This window comes from Podarcis gaigeae (genome assembly GCF_964106915.1).
Source record: "Podarcis gaigeae genome assembly, chromosome: 16".
Taxonomy (NCBI): Eukaryota; Metazoa; Chordata; class Lepidosauria; order Squamata; family Lacertidae; genus Podarcis; species Podarcis gaigeae.
Genome location: NC_139693.1, coordinates 31,928,748 through 31,944,637, shown reverse-complemented (window position 1 = coordinate 31,944,637; position 15,890 = coordinate 31,928,748). Strand labels below are relative to the sequence as shown.

The 15,890-nt window shown below is 44.0% G+C and overlaps 1 protein-coding gene across 10 annotated transcripts in view; it reads left to right on the top strand.

Annotated features, from left to right (window-relative positions):
* Positions 1 to 15,890, top strand: part of FBRSL1 (fibrosin like 1) — a 793,883-nt gene that overhangs the window by 539,031 nt on the left and 238,962 nt on the right. The window lies entirely within an intron of this gene.

Here is a 15,890-nt window from a genome sequence, read left to right as displayed (position 1 = left end):
TGACACTATATTTTATTTTATTATTTTATTATTTTATTTTATTTATTTATTTATTCATGAATGCATCCTTCCTCCCAAAGGAGCCCAGGGCAGCAAACAACAATTGATAAAACAATTTTGCAATAGGCACCCAAAAACAACAACAGTGATGTTGCCTGCCTAATATTCAAGGAATTCCAAAGTTTAGTTGCCACAACACTGAAGGCCGCTCTATTGTGGAACGGACCTCCTGATAAAATGGTTTCTGCAGGAGGCCCTCACCTGCAGAGTGTAGCTGCACCTGCATGTTAGTGGCACTTGATCCACATCTGTTTTTAATCCCGTAAAATAATATTGTAAACAGTGGCTGGGTTGATCTCTCTGGAGAATGGATTTCATAGTTCCATAGAGAGAGGTGGTGACCTGAAAATGACCCATGTTCATCCGCAAGAGAGCATTTATGGAAAACTCCTCCAAATGTATTGTTTGGTTAGGCAGCCTTCCCCAACATTATGCCCTTTGGATGTTGTTGGACTACAACAGCATAGGTCATATTTAGGGGTAGTGGGAATTGTAGTCCCAACTTTCTGGAGAAAGCTGAGGCAGAGCAACCTGCACAAGGGCGAAATCGATCTGCACATCCTTATATCACTTCACATGTGAACCAGTATTTGGCAATTAATATAATATTTTTATTATTTCTTAGCCTCCTTGCAGAAAGCAACACTTTTGGCATATTAGCATCAGGAACAATCTACCTATTAAAATATCTTGGCCTTTTATGCACTGCCCTCGAAGAGGAAATGCACCATAGGAAGAAAGAGGATGCACATTTAGAAAGAGTTACTATAATTTAAGAAGAAACTCAGTGCATCTCAGCATAGTGGAGAAGGCTGCAGCCAGTCAACTTCTGTGCATGCTCAGACTGCTGTCCTGGTGAAATGTAGGTGGGCAGCTTCAAAGCACCTGCTCCCTTCTTTGGGTTCCTTAGCTTTCAGCCACACTTGGACTCGCAACTCTTCAAATAAATAACTTATTCAAATAGAGGAGTCTCCTCTATATATTGGGGCACACGGCCACCCTGTTTAAAATAGCTTAGTTTGTTAGTCAACCCTATTGAAATTGTTCTTGCCTCATGAATTTGGTCGTAAATTTGGAGTAGTTTTTTTCTGCTGTGTAAAAATGGTTGTGGGTGGGAAACCACTTTAAAGGATAAATTAACAATAATCATTTTCAAAGAAGTGCTTTGGGGAAATAGAAGAAAAGCGGTCGTCTCCCCCCCCCTCAACACACACACACAAACGTTCTCTGACAAGTGTGGTGTAAATTATTCATATGACGCTTATAAACCATTTGAGGTTTGAGAATAAAACAAAACATTGAGGTGTTAGTAATATGAAGTCTCAGTTCATGGCTGTTATTAAATATGTGGCAAAAAGGGGGAGGAGGCCTCATTTGCTTTTACTGAGGTGGAATGGGGGGAGGGGAGTCAGTTACAAGCCCCAAATAGTTCAACTGGTAGAACTGTGAATGTGTTCTGTTCAGTTTTTAAATGACATTCACTAGGTTTGAGATCTTACTATTAACCAAAGCATTTTAACAAAAGGGCCCAGGCACCTGTTGGGGAGAAATAGCAATAGCCTTCGTGAAACAAGACTGATTTCTTTGTACGCTTACAAAGGCTTTGCTTAGATTTCCACATAGATGAAAACAAATGTTCCATCGTAAATAACACACACGCCCCCTTTAAATTTGGCTGTTCTCCTTCAGGCCTGAAATGCACTGGAGACCCCATTCAAGTTTCTGGGACAAAGGGTCAGGGTCAGAAGGTCAGGTCACTCTGCTGCATTTGAAAGTTGGCACCTAAATGCACATGGCATCCGCAAGACACAGAGGCTTAATTTGCCAAATCAGATGGATGGCCTCTGCTTATTCCACTCCATCATGCCCAGCCCTGCTGTCTGTCAGCTATTACAGTTATTGGGTTGGTACCAATCAAATATGCACAAAGGAAGGAGATCAGCAACAGTCTCTCTCTCTCTCTCTCTCTCTCTCTCTCTCTCTCTCTCTCTCTCGTTGCATGCTTCCCACTTCCTTTGAGTGGTGACAGGTTCCAGGAAAAGCACCATAGCATACATGGAAGCAAGCAGGCACTCCTGCTACAGGCAGCCGTATCGCTCCAATAGCATTTTGGGCTGCACCCTCAATTTTAGCTAACTCCAACCAAAAGGTCTTAGCTCTCTTGTTTTGTCTGCTTCTGTTACTCTCCCTTTCAACTTCTAAGTGCTGATTCTCACCCACAATTTGCCAAATACTCCTAATAATATAAAAGGAGCCTGCTGCATCAGGCCTGTGGCCCGTCTAGTCCAGCATCCTGTTCTCACAGTGCCCAACCAGATGTCTATAGAAAATCCACCAGCAGGAGCCGAGATGCCAAATTTAAATGAAGTCATTTATGTCTCTTGTTCAATATGTGTAGTCTGTTTGTTTGCTTGTTTTGATACAGCAATCGTCCATAATATCTGTTTCCACTGAGATATATGCAGGTCTTCCGGTCCTTTCCAGTTCTGTGCCACCAGAAGAAAAATAGTCAATTCTTTGCAATAGAGATCAGGTTGTACTTCTCTGAAAATGGGGTACATTCCACATGTTGACCCGTAATAAAAGTTATTTCCATTACTGCACTTTGCCACACTTTGGGTCTTGCTACTCTTCTTCAGACACAATTGGTTCAAATTAGTTAAGGGGAATGAAGCGAAGCAGACTTCCAGATTGTCTCAGAAGTAGAAAAAAAAAGGATTTAGCTCTTCTTTGAATAGATTAATCCTAGTTGTTCCTGGTTAGGAGGCACAAGCCTTTAGTCCAAATAAAACATTTCTAGTGCACCTTTGGGATATTTTCTCTCACACATTTTCTCTCTTACCCAACTTTCTTCTGTTGGAGTAGCAGCAATGGACATGGAGAACAGAGCCAGGAGGTGCAATCCTGACTCTCCCTCTTCTGCAGGTTAATTCTATACAGGTATGTTTTCTGGACAGATCTGCAGAATAGTTGGGATTAGGCTGACTGAAGGGGCCCGGGCAGCATGGCCACAAACACATTAAACCCCTCCTCTGTTGGATAGTTAATGAGTCTGAAAGGTTGGACTGTCTTGCAGACTCAGGACCAGTAGGCACATAGCCTTCTCAGGAAGCCTTCTCAGGATTCATGTTCTCCCCTGTTGCATCCTCACAGCAGTGTCGTTTGTTATGTGTGGATTAATGTGTGGTTTAGACACTTTAAAGTCAGTCCTTGTGCAGTAATTTTTTAGTCCAGAGCAAAAGATTTATGATGAAGTTGTAAACCATTTAGAAAACCAATGAGGGGCTAAGGGTCCCTTGCAGTCCTATAATGTAACAGCACTTACTTTGGCCACTACTGTACCTGGATAATCCATAAAGGTAACACAGCAGTTACAAAGCCCAATGGTGCTAACTAATAAAAATAAACTTAGCTGAAACCCAGGAGCAACTCTGGGACCCTATAACGTGAAGCTTAGGGACCCTAATAGCCAGGTGTGTGTATTTGTACAGTACATTGTTTTGCTTGTGTATAGTTTGGGGTGCTGCAGAAACAGGCGGCTATTGTTTAAGGATGGGGTTGTTGTTTTTTGTCACTTCGCTGAAACATTCCTTCTTCGTGGGGTTGTACCAGATTTGCCACATGGGGCAAATGTACTGGATGGGAAATATGCTTTTTGGCCTGGCTCCAGTTATGAAACTCTTTCCTTTCTTAAAAAGCCCCCAAATTGCAAAACCAGGGCCTTTGGAGTCTATAAAAGAAAGGGCTATTTTGCAGTATGCATGCACCACCACTGCCTAGCAAGCATGGGGCTGAAATAATTCTTAGAGAAAAAGAGAAATAAACGCAATGAAAATTGGATCACGGTCAAGTTCGCAGTAATCTCTGCACTCTCTTTGTTGGCTGAGCAGCCGCCAAAGGGGGTAGGATGAGAGCTCACAAACAAGTCGCGCAAACCCTATTGTGGGAAGGAACGCCTTCCGGCAACGTAATTGTGATTGGATGGAAACCATTTAAGAACAGACAGTTTTCTTTCCTCTCTTGTAGTAGTCTTACTCCCTAACCACATTAAGAAAGCGAAATGTTGTGGTTGGTAGAGAGCACGATAGAAAGGGGGAGGGTAGAAAGAACATGCACTCTCAGGGGGTGAGGTTGTATATGGATATTCTGAAATAGCTGAAGGCAACACAGCTTGAAACTTAAGAATTCTGCACCCACCCAGATTAGCTGCTTGGCCACAGAATCTGTTTCCACATCACGGTATCATAGTGGGTCCCAGCTCAGTAGGACGAAGGCAGAGACAATCCTGGCTGATGGGTATCTTTACTGCCCAGTTGGCCATCCTGCTGGGCCAAAAAGAAAAAGAAAAAACATTGAGGAGCCAAACTTGATTGTTACCAGCTTTTGCAATGGGCCTATTAGCCGGTTTGTCCTGAGGTTATGGAATATTGTAAAACTGTTTATAGGAAAAGAGTGCAAAAGTCAAGAAGATTTTATATACATGCAGGAATTTTGTAACAGCAAGGGGAGGGGAAACCCTCACACATTTGTAGACTTGTTTTAACAGGCAGATTTGTGTGGCATATATCTGTTGTGCATATTCTTAATTTGCTTTTTCAGTAAGCAGTGCAGACACAGTAAGTTATACCCAGTGCTTTTTTTCTGGGGGGGGGACGCAGGGGGACGCATACGCCTAAACATTTTGTGATTCTAAGTTTGGCCTCATTGAGGGGCAGTATTTCAATATAAGTAGGAAAATGAGAGTACCCCTAAGCATTTTTTAAACAAAAAAAGCACTGATTATACCCAAAGGCCACAACCTAGAACATGGGTAGGCAAATTAAAGCCCGGGGGCCGGATCCAGTCCATTTGCTTTCTCAATCCAGCCTCCTGACGGTCCGGGAGTCAGTGTGTTTTTTACATGAGTAGAATGTGTCCTTTTATTTAAAATGCATCTCTGGGTTATTTCTGGGGCATAGGAATTCTTTCTTTCCCTCCCCAAAAAATATAGTCCAGCCCCCCACAAGGTCTGAGGGACAGTGGACCGGTCCCCTGCTGAAAATGTTTGCTGACCCCTGACCTAGGATGACTGTACTGTATCAAAAGTTGGACATATTCAGTGCAGACCTACTGAAATTGATGAACATGACTAACTTAGGTTGACTGAATTCAGTAGGTTTACGCTGAAAAAAACTTAGTGTGCTTCTGGACTGCCATTGTTTTCCGGTGGGATTCAGCCACCTACTGTACTGGTGAAATCGGGGCACATATTTAAAGTAGGTTTGGTGTTCTTGCACAACAAACCCAAAGACCCAACTTCTTGAAATACCAAAAGTAGTGGGGAATGCACTGCAAAGTGTGGGATAACACTCACTGACACCACTTCATCTAACTTCCTTGCAAGCAAATCAGAATGTTTGCTTGTTAAATAACTAATGTTGCCTAATCTCCTTGCAAACCAATCAGGATGAACACTCAATAAATAGGTCCTCTGGAAGTGCCCTTAGTTGACTACAATCCAATGGGAATCATGCAACAGTTATTCCGGCTAAATATTCTGTGGTCCCATATAGCATTTTAATTGGCTATATAGAGGGTTTTTAAAGGTATGGCTGGGATTGGATTCTTTCATTATTACATTTTATATTCTTTATTACCGTATGATGGCTTTGTGTTCAGCTCGTTATTGTGGGGGTTTTGCGTTTCAGGATTGGAGGGAAGCCATCTTGGGAGAGTAGGGAGAGGAGAGTTCTGTTGAGCTCAAGCCCATCTCACAGGCTTCCCACAGGCATCTGGTTGGCCACTGTGAGAACAGGATGCAGAACAAAATGGGTCTTTGGCCTGATCCAGCAGGCCTCTTATGATAATAGTAGTAGTAAGTAGTAATAATAATAATAATAATAATTTTTATTTATACCCTGCCCTCCCCAGCCAAGGCCAGGCTCAGGGCGGCTAATACAACATTAAAATATTGAAACATTAAAATATTAAATGCAGCCTCATCATAGGAGAAAGGAAAAAGAAAAAAAGAAAGAGGGGGAGGGAATCAAACTGGCTCCAAGCCAAAGGCCAGGCGGAACAACTCTGTCTTACAGGTCCTGCGGAAAGAAATCAGATCCTGTGGGGCCCTGGTCTCATGAGGCAGAGCGTTCCACCAGGCTGGAGCCAGTGTTGAAAAGGCCCTGGCTCTGGTTGAGGCTAATCTAACTTCCTTAGGGCCCGGGACCACTAGGGTGTTGCTATTTATGGACCTTGAGGCTCTCTGTGGGGCATACCAGGAGAGGCGGTCCCGTAGGTACGAGGCTCCTAGGCCGTGAAGGGCTTTAAAGGTCAAAAGCAGCACCTTAAATCTGACCCTGTACTCCACCGGGAGCCAGTGCAGCTGGAAAAGAACTGGGTGAATATGCTGCCATGGCAGAGACCCCGTGAGGAGCCTTGCTGCAGCATTCTGCACCCGCTGGAGTTTCTGGGACAGCTTCAAGGGCAGCCCCACGTAGCACGAATTACAGTAGTCAAGCCTGGAGGTGACCGTTGCATGGATCACTGTGGCCACTGTTTCATAGATGAATCACACTTGTCAGGGAACTGCCATCAGTGCCAGAGGGAGAGAGCAAAAGCCAGAGGGATTATAGAGAGCCTCCAGGGATCGGGAGAAGCAGCTCCTCTTCTGGGGAAGAGAATAAACGCAGCTCCAGTGGAGAGAGGGTGCAGGAGTCGGATGTGGCGAGGCAGTCCCACGACTCCTTGCCTGGGACAAGCGGGGAAGGAAGGGGTCCTCCGCTGCCCATGCCCTCTCTGCGCAGATGGCTTTCGCGCGGAGAGGGAAGGCGGAGACTGGGCGTCAAGGAGCTTCTTTGCTGGAAGAAGTTTAAGAAACGCCCACTCACGGATTCTGCCAGCGATTGAGGCGGCCACGGGTGAGTGGCTCTCCGGACAGATAAAGTTTACATTAGCAGCCAGCCAGGGAGAGGTTTGCCCTGCTTGCGCATGAGCAACCCCTTGGAAACCTAACAACACTGTTTCATAGATGAAGAACTGTAGTGCACAGTGAGCACTCTATCCCTGTGTTGTCTTCTTTGTTGACTCAAACTAACATGGATCTTGAGTTTTACCACTATGATTGGCCAGTCTTTATCAGATTTGGATTTTTTTTAAAAAGTCTATCATATAAGGAAATGACCTGACTACAACAGGGTTTATGGTCGCACTGGTTGATGATCTCCGGCGAGCTAGGGACAAAGGTGAGAGTTGTTTCCTAGTTCTGCTGGATCTCTCAGCGGCCTTTTATACAATCGACCATAACATCCTTCTGGACTGTCTAGAGGGGTTGGGAGCTGGGGGCACTGTTATACAGTGGTTTCGCTCCTTCCTCCTGGGCCGTGTTCAGAAAGTGGTGGTGGGGGATGAGTGTTCAGACCCTTGGGCCCTCATTTGTGGGGTACCTCAGGGTTCCGTCCTCTCCCCCACGCTTTTTAACATCTATATGAAGCCGCTGGGAGAAATAATCAGGGGGTTTGGACTGGGTGTCCATCAATATGCAGATGATACCCAGCTCTACCTCTCTTTCAAATCAGAACCAGTGAAGGCGGTGAAGGTCCTGTGTGAGTGCCTGGAGGCGGTTGGAGGATGGATGGTGGCTAATGGATTGAAGCTGAATCCTGACAAGACAGAAGTACTGTTTTTGGGGGACAGGGGGCGGGCTGGTGTGGAGGACTCCCTGGTCCTGAATAGGGTAACTGTGCCCCTGAAGGACCAGGTGCGTAGCCTGGGAGTCATTTTGGACTCACAGCTGTCCATGGAGGCGCAGGTCAATTCTGTATCCAGGGCAGCTGTCTACCAACTCCACCTGGTACGCAGGCTGAGACCCTACCTGCCCGCGGACTGTCTCGCCAGAGTGGTGCAGGCTCTAGTTATCTCCCGCTTGGACTACTGCAATGCATTCTACGTGGGGCTACCTTTGAAGGTGACTCGGAAACTACAGCTAATCCAGAATGCGGCAGCTAGACTGGTGACTGGGGGCGGCCGCCGAGACCACATAACACCGGTCTTGAAAGACCTACATTGGCTCCCAGTACGTTTCCGAGCACAATTCAAAGTGTTGGTGTTGACCTTTAAAGCCCTAAACGGCCTCGGCCCAGTATACCTGAAGGAGCGTCTCCACCCCCATCGTTCTGCCCGGACGCTGAGGTCCAGCGCCGAGGGCCTTCTGGCGGTTCCCTCATTGCGAGAAGCAAAGCTACAGGGAACCAGGCAGAGGGCCTTTTTGGTAGTGGCGCCCGCCCTGTGGAATGCCCTCCCATCAGATGTCAAAACGATAAACAACTACCTGACATTCAGAAGATATCTTAAGGCAGCCCTGTTCAGGGAAGTTTTTAATGTATGATATTTTAGTGTTTTCTGGTTTCTATGGAAGCCGCCCAGAGTGGCTGGGGAAACCCAGCCAGATGGGCGGGGTACAAATAATAAATTGTTATTATTATTATTATTATTATTATTATTATTATTATTATTATTATTTCAGTGACTCCTACAATAACCTGCCTAGTCATGTTCAGTGCTAAAGGTGGGTGGGTGCATTTATCTTGGCTAAAGTCCTTCAGACATTGTTATCTAAAAGAATGGCAATGTCAAATTGGCAAAACACAGTGTACCATTTTAGCCAGCATTGATGCATGGTAACGACAGAGACCTAATGGATTTTAATATCACAATTTTCTATGTTTCTTCTGTATTTTTCAGTTTCCCTTGTGGTACCTGTATGCTGTATAAGAACTGTGTTAATACCACGGGGAGAAAGACATGGGTCTCTTTTTGCAGCCTTGTTAGAAATATATGGTGTTGGACATGTCATGTAGTATGAACCTTTCTATGCATGTTTACTCAGAAGTAAGTCCCATTATTGCATGGTGACATACACCCAGGAAAGTGTGCATTATGAACATATTCATAATGAGAAATTAGAATAATCTTGAAATATGGAACTCATTGGGACTCATGAGACTTAATTTGGCCATTTTATTTGGATGCCCCCTAATTTGGCAGTCCCACCTTCATTCCCCCCCCCCCTCTACACCTGGCAGCTTATTTTTTGGTAAGCAAAGACTAAAATGGCTGCATGACCCGGAAAAACTGTCTGCAGACTAACGTCTGCTCCCTCGGCCAGTAAAGCAAGATGAGCATCACAACCCCAGAGTTGTCTGTGACTGGACTTAACTGTCAGGGGTCCTTTACCTTTACCTTTACCTTTACCTATGTGTTTTAAAAGTGTGTAAAATGTGCTTTAATGTGTGTTGCATATGTGACCAATGTCTGACCATTTGTCCATCTAGCTCAGGGTCTCCCTCCACAGGTTCTTTTTTAAAGTCTGTTGAAACCTGGACGTAGGAAAGGAAATGTCTCTAAACAGATGAATACCTAAACCCAGAGTTCCCAAACTGAGCTTCACTCAGGTGCTTCTGAATGTCTGTAGATTTGTGGATAAGAGATGGCACATCCATCACATTTCCTATTCACATTGATTTTTAATTACATTTGTATTATTTCTTTTATATTGTATTGTATTATAATTTGAATTCTATGGACTAAAGTAAGTGTGTGTATCATCCCCCTGGAATGAAAAACTGTGGACCAGCCTTCTCTGAGTATGTTAGGACTGGTTTACATAGCCCCTTTAAATGCTAATTTTCCAAATTCACTTGGGCTTGCCCAAATGTTGCCAGTGGGCTCACATCCTTACAATTAGCTCACTTAAAGTGATGCCGCTGGTGTGCTAAAGACACTTAAAATTAGACCCAGAAGTTAGGCAGTTAATCTGTAAAGCTCAATAAAGTCCCTTGTTTCATCCAAGGGTTGTCAGAAAATTCGTTCCACATCTGTACAGAGAAAAGGAGGGGGGAAGAGAGAGAGAGAAAAGAAAGAAGCGAGGTGTAAACTGCCAAGAACCATTTTAATGATGGCTGGAGAAAAAAGGAGCCAGATGGCAGGCTCTGCTGTGGCTGCGGTTGGTATTTAACTGCTTTTTTATTGGAAAAATATGGGGTGAAAAATTGTGTGGGACTCATTAGGCAGCCTGCTGCGATTCTGATCAGCTTGCCAATCTGTTCTGCATGGCAAAGATCCAAACGTCCATAAATTTTGAGCAGCGGCTTATCATCTATGGCTTGGAGCTTGTTAAATCTTCTCTTGTTCTCCCCGCCTTTCCCCGTTTTGGTTCACTGCTTGAGCTTTTTTCTTTCTTTCTTTCTTTCTTTCTTTCTTTCTTTCTTTCTTTCTTTCTTTCTTTCAAAGGAGCCTCAAGGCTCAAGCTGTGTTGTAGACACAAAAAAGCAGAGATAGATGGAAAGGACACAGAAGATTCTACTATCACGTTCCACTGCTGCTTCCGCAGATAAAACTTCTATAACATCTTATATAGTCCTAACAAATCCATTCTCCAAGCGTGGTGTCAGCTAGTGTGACACCAACCAGATATAGGAGAGAGGAGGTATCAGCAGGTTCAATGAGATCCAAAGTATTCAGACATATCCCCACCCCCCAAAAAAAACCTTTAAGGAGGAAAACATCCTCAAGTGGGATAGCCCATAACAGCCCAATGAGGACTAGGGCATGCTTAATGGGTATGCAACACAGATTTACTATAGAGGGAGCAATGAAATGCAGGAAAAGGGGAAGGGCTGCAGCTAAGACTTGGCATCTACTTGGCATGCAGAAGGCCCCAGATTCAGTCCCCAGCATCTCCAGGTAAGGCTGAGAGAAAATCCCACCTGAAATGCTGGCAAGCCACTACCAGTCAGTGTAGAACATACTGAGCTAGATGGACCAGTGGTCTGACTTGGTATAACACAACTTCCTTATATGTCTCTGTCCTGGAAAAGGATATGGTTGGCTTGCTGGAAACCTGAACACTCCCCACTGCAACATTTTGTTGTAGGTCCCACTTGTAGGTGTGATATTTCTCAGTGTCTGCATATTGAAAAGCCAGTTCCTACTTTAGGCGTTTGCATTGCCAGGATGGTTTTTGGAAAGTTTCCCATGCTTATGCGCACATAAAACTCTCGTTTGCTAGAATGAGTCATGGCCTCAATTTGTTAAAAGATGATCCTTCCGTGAGACGGAGGCTGGATTGCTATGATCCAGCTTGCAAGATGGTTTTGGAAGCAGCAGATTGAATGGATGACACATTCCCATTGAATGTGTTCACATGTCTGCTCCTGTGGGAATCCTTCCAGGAGCTGTCACAGAGATGCAAAATGTTACATCAGAAATGGCCTCGGAGTGGAATAAGTAGCATCTGAAAAGTGCCTCTTTTGCTCTGGCACATTGCAAACCCCACCTCCCCATCCTCACTTTTCATCTTCAGAAAGAGACAGAGCTCAGATTGTAAGACAAAATGGTTGTTTTGAAAGGGTTCTGGCTCTGCTCTGTTTACCTTTTTTTTTTTTAATGAAACAATCCCAAAGTGAAAGAGATGCAAATTTTAGAATATCATAGCTGGAAGCAAAGTGTTATGATCACAGAGTGACTGTTGCTCAGGGGAGCCAGCAAACTGCTAGCGGAGTTTTAATTTTCCATCCTAATCGTGTCTGGATTGTGAAGGATCCTAAGAGGAAACATAAAGCTTCCTTTCTCTTAATATTTGCATATTAAAGAAATCAGTTTCAGACAGGGGTACGGGGAGGGGGGCAGGGGGGTAAGAGGGATTTCAAGAAGCCATTGAGACATGTTTCCAAGTAACGCAGACAGAGAACTACTGAGCTGCAACTTCGCAGACACACTCCCCACATGTACTTTTAAAAGAGAGGGGGGGGAATGGAAAATATGCTGTCCACATTTTTGTCCTGAATGGATACACATTGGTTTTGAAAACTTTATGGAAACCAGAGGCCAGCTCTTTAAAACAATGCAGTTACTCACATATGCACTGCCTGAAAATGCCTTGGTGTTTCTCTTCAATGATTAGAAATTGCAAACTGCCGAGAGTTCACTCTTTATAGCATTAGGTTTTACAGTCATGATTTACAATCTACATACTTGGAAGTAATACGTAGTATATTCTACTTACAGCTATTTCTGTTTTACAGATGACTTACCCACCTACCTCCTCCAAAAAAAATGTTCTGACCTACATAAACATTTGGCCAGCCCTGCCCAACTGCATGTAAAAAAAAAAAACAGTGTTATTCACCTAAAAGGAATGGTTACCATCAGTGGGTAATTTGTTAACAGAACAGCTGAACTGTCCTAGGCATGCACACACACTAAACAAAGGCTGAGCCAAATTTAGCATGGGGAGGAACTTCTTTTATTTTCTTTTGTGCTAAAATTTTCATCCCATTTGAAACAAACCCACTCATTTTGGTGATATTTCATTGTAGGGACTGCAAAATGTGGCAAAAAAAGTGTTCATTCAGGGTGAGGGTATAATTTATTGCTACTACTCTGATTTGTCCTTGTGATGTCATCAGATAGCTAAATCATATTGGCTATGGTGTGCCACAGCATCATCACACTTGCCATGTGATCCCTGATTAGAGATACACAGAGAGACATAGTATTTTCAGAAGACCGTAAGTAAAGTGCAAATCAACACACTAATTCTAAAATTTGCTTGGAAGTATGCCTCAGAACTGGAATTTCTCTCTAATAAATAATGTTCATAGCTGCACAACCTAATCTAGGGCGTCGTTGTTTAGATTAAAATAACCAACAGACAGCTAGCCTGGATGTTGAGAATGTTGTAAGGATGGCTCATTCATCCTCACACTGGCCTGGATTGTGGGACAGTGTCCAATGCCCAGATCTGGGGTTCCTATGCTTAGTACTACTACTACTGCCTCTGCTGTCTCCTTTTCATGTCCAAGTCGCTGCTGGTAGTCTGACTCGTTGCAAGATGCATGGAAGGAATCAAGAGATGTCCCAGATTGTTTGTGTGGATTGTTTCAGTGGAACAATAGCATATTGGGGAAAACTTCCAATGGGGAGGGTTTTATAAGCATTCCTAATATTAAGTGAAAGTTGGAGCAGCCACCATTGCTCCAAAAAGAACTAGTGTCAAAGGTTAGGAATCACAGACCAATGTGACTTCTTGATGGGCCCCAAGCAGCCTGTTCTCATTCAAGAAAGGCATCTTTATGTCTTGAGGGAAAGGCTAAATGAACTGTGCCAGGGCTTCGAGAGCCAAAGATGGAGAGGTCTGTATTATTCCTTGAAGAGTCTGGGTAGTTTCTGTGCTCTCCCAGTAGGAATTACTGTCTGAGGAATCATCTACCTTTGCAAGGAAACTGCCTATTTTCTTGTCAGAATAATAAATAATTTCATGTAGGAATACTGTGTAAATGCACACTGCCATCTCTGTTTTACCCTTCCCAGAAGGGTAAAATGTGGACACACACACACACCCCTCTACCTCTTTTTTTAAAAAGGATAGAGGAATTAGAATCCTGAGCCACCTAGCCTTTTTATTTTTTAAAAAATCCTGCCTCTGTCTTTCCATCTTGGCCAGAGACAACCACTCCCTCCCCACTTTAATTGTGTGGACCTGGATTTTCTCCACTTGGTGTGTGCATGCGTGCACAGTTTTAATGGAACACACCACAGCCCAACCCCACTCCTGCCCTTTGGCACACTCTGCATTCTTTACAAGTAACAGTGGGACTGTAAACTTTCCCTCCCTCCCACTTTCCTTTTATAACTCGCCTTTCGTGTGTATAGCCATGAAAACAGCCTTAGCACGGCCTGTCTAGGAATGAGTTCCATGAAAACTCTTGGCTGTTCACCAGGAAAGTGTTAGCATGGCACGCCTGTCACTCAAAAGCAAGCCTGAGCTGAGTAGCGCAGGACAGCCGCCAAGCCCAACTCGGGGTTTTTAAGAGAGGGAACGAAGAAGGCAGAAGCTAGGGTTGTTCTAACTTGTTGGACTTGCTATGCAGGTGGGAAAGTGGGGGTGGAGAGGCAGGGAAGCATTCCAGGTCTTCAAACTGACTTGGCCAGTAGCAAATTGGCTTCTATTTCGTGCACCACCTTCCTCCTTTTATATCTATATAGGGAGGCATTATCGTCCCATTTGCCCTAGCAGTGGGAAGTTCAAATGCAGCCTGTCAAAGGCTAAAATGCACATCACAGTAGCATCCCATTTCTTTGAAAGTGTCTCACAGCTGAAGAGTTATAAAGCAGTAGGGTGGGGACAATTTCAGACCGAGTAGCACAGACGCAGACCCTCCAAGTGTCCCTGTTTTCCAGGGAGGTCCCTGATTTAGAGAAGCCATCCTGGTTTCTGATTTGATCCTTGAACATCCCACTTTTCCTTAGGACGCACCTATTTTCATTGGAGAAATGTTGGAGGGTATGGAGTTATCTGACCCCTGAGTCGTCTGAAGGTAAAACTGTATAGGGAAGTTTATTTTTTAATGTTTAATGTTCAGTTATGTTTTTTATATATGTTGGAAGCTGCTCAGAGTGGCTGGGGCAACCTAGTAAGATGTATGGGGTATAAATAGTAAAATTATTATTATGTAATGGGACGTCTCTATTTTCATCAGAGAAATGTTGGAAGGTATGCAGACTGATGGGATGCTCCTCCTCCTCCTCCTTCTCCCCAGCACCAAGATTCAAATAACCAGAAGAGAAACAATATTGGGGGAAAGGGTGTGGAGGAAGACAGCAGGCAGGGGAAAGTTCAGCAGGTGTCTTTTACATCAAGCCCTGGATCTCTTACCTTCTCCACCACCAGAGAGAGAGCTTACACAGTAATTTTCCCTCTAAATCTCAGCTTCAGTTTGCATCTGTACATATAAATCAGTACAGGGCTCACCAGCATGGTGCACACAGATGCCCAGGCGAACACAGAGGCAGAAGTGCCAACTTAGGCCTGCGACCGTGGGTGCCGGGTGCCATGCATTGTGCATGGTCCTGACACCAAAATTTGTGGGTGCCTGGTCCCTACATGGGGAATTCTTTGGGTGCTCAGGCACCCAGAATGCCAGAGAATTGGTACATATGCACAGAGACCTTCCCTTGCACCAGCAAGTTCCTCTCCCTCTGCTGGCATTAGGCCTGAAAGAAGCATTTTGTTGTAGCCCATGGGCCCAAAGAAGATTGTGTAGCCAAATCTGTGCTATGAACGTTTTCTTTTTCTTTTAAGACATAGCAGTGCCCCTTTCTCAGGAGCCAGCTCCCTCTCCAGGGTTTCTAAAAGTTAAATATCTGCTGGAGGGGGGGGACTTGTTTCTTCTGTACATACATATAAATAAATGCACATCCATGAACACAAAGGCGTGTGTGCCGCTTGCCATGTCACATATTGCAGATGTTGAGGTATATTTTGAATGTTGACAGCATATTATCAGGCCATTATGTTTATCTTTAGTCAGAATAACAAACAGTGCCTTGGCTTTTAAATCAGTGGAAGGTGGGCTATAAATACAGCAAATACAAGAGACAGCATAGCCTTCAGTAATGCATAATAAGCAGGGGCTCTGACAATGATCTTTGGTAGGAGAATAGTGGTATTACAGATATGTCCCTATTTTCAACTGTGAAATGATGGAAGGTATGAAATGCTGCAAAATGCATAAATTATTCAAATTAAGCCAATTTCCATGCAATTTATTATTTTGCACAAATTACAATAAGACAATGTATATAATGCACTCCAGAGGATTGTTAATAGTAGTAGTAGTAGCAGTAGTATTTAATATGTCCCTCTCTTACACTCCCCATTGTATTCTAAGGTGCTTTGTGCAAAAGAGAGCGAAGAAATCTGCTCTCGGCTGTCCATGTAAGGCAGATCTTTTCTGTGACAAGCCTTTTTGGATCTTTGGGCCATCTCTTAAGACAAGAGGATCCAGCATTAA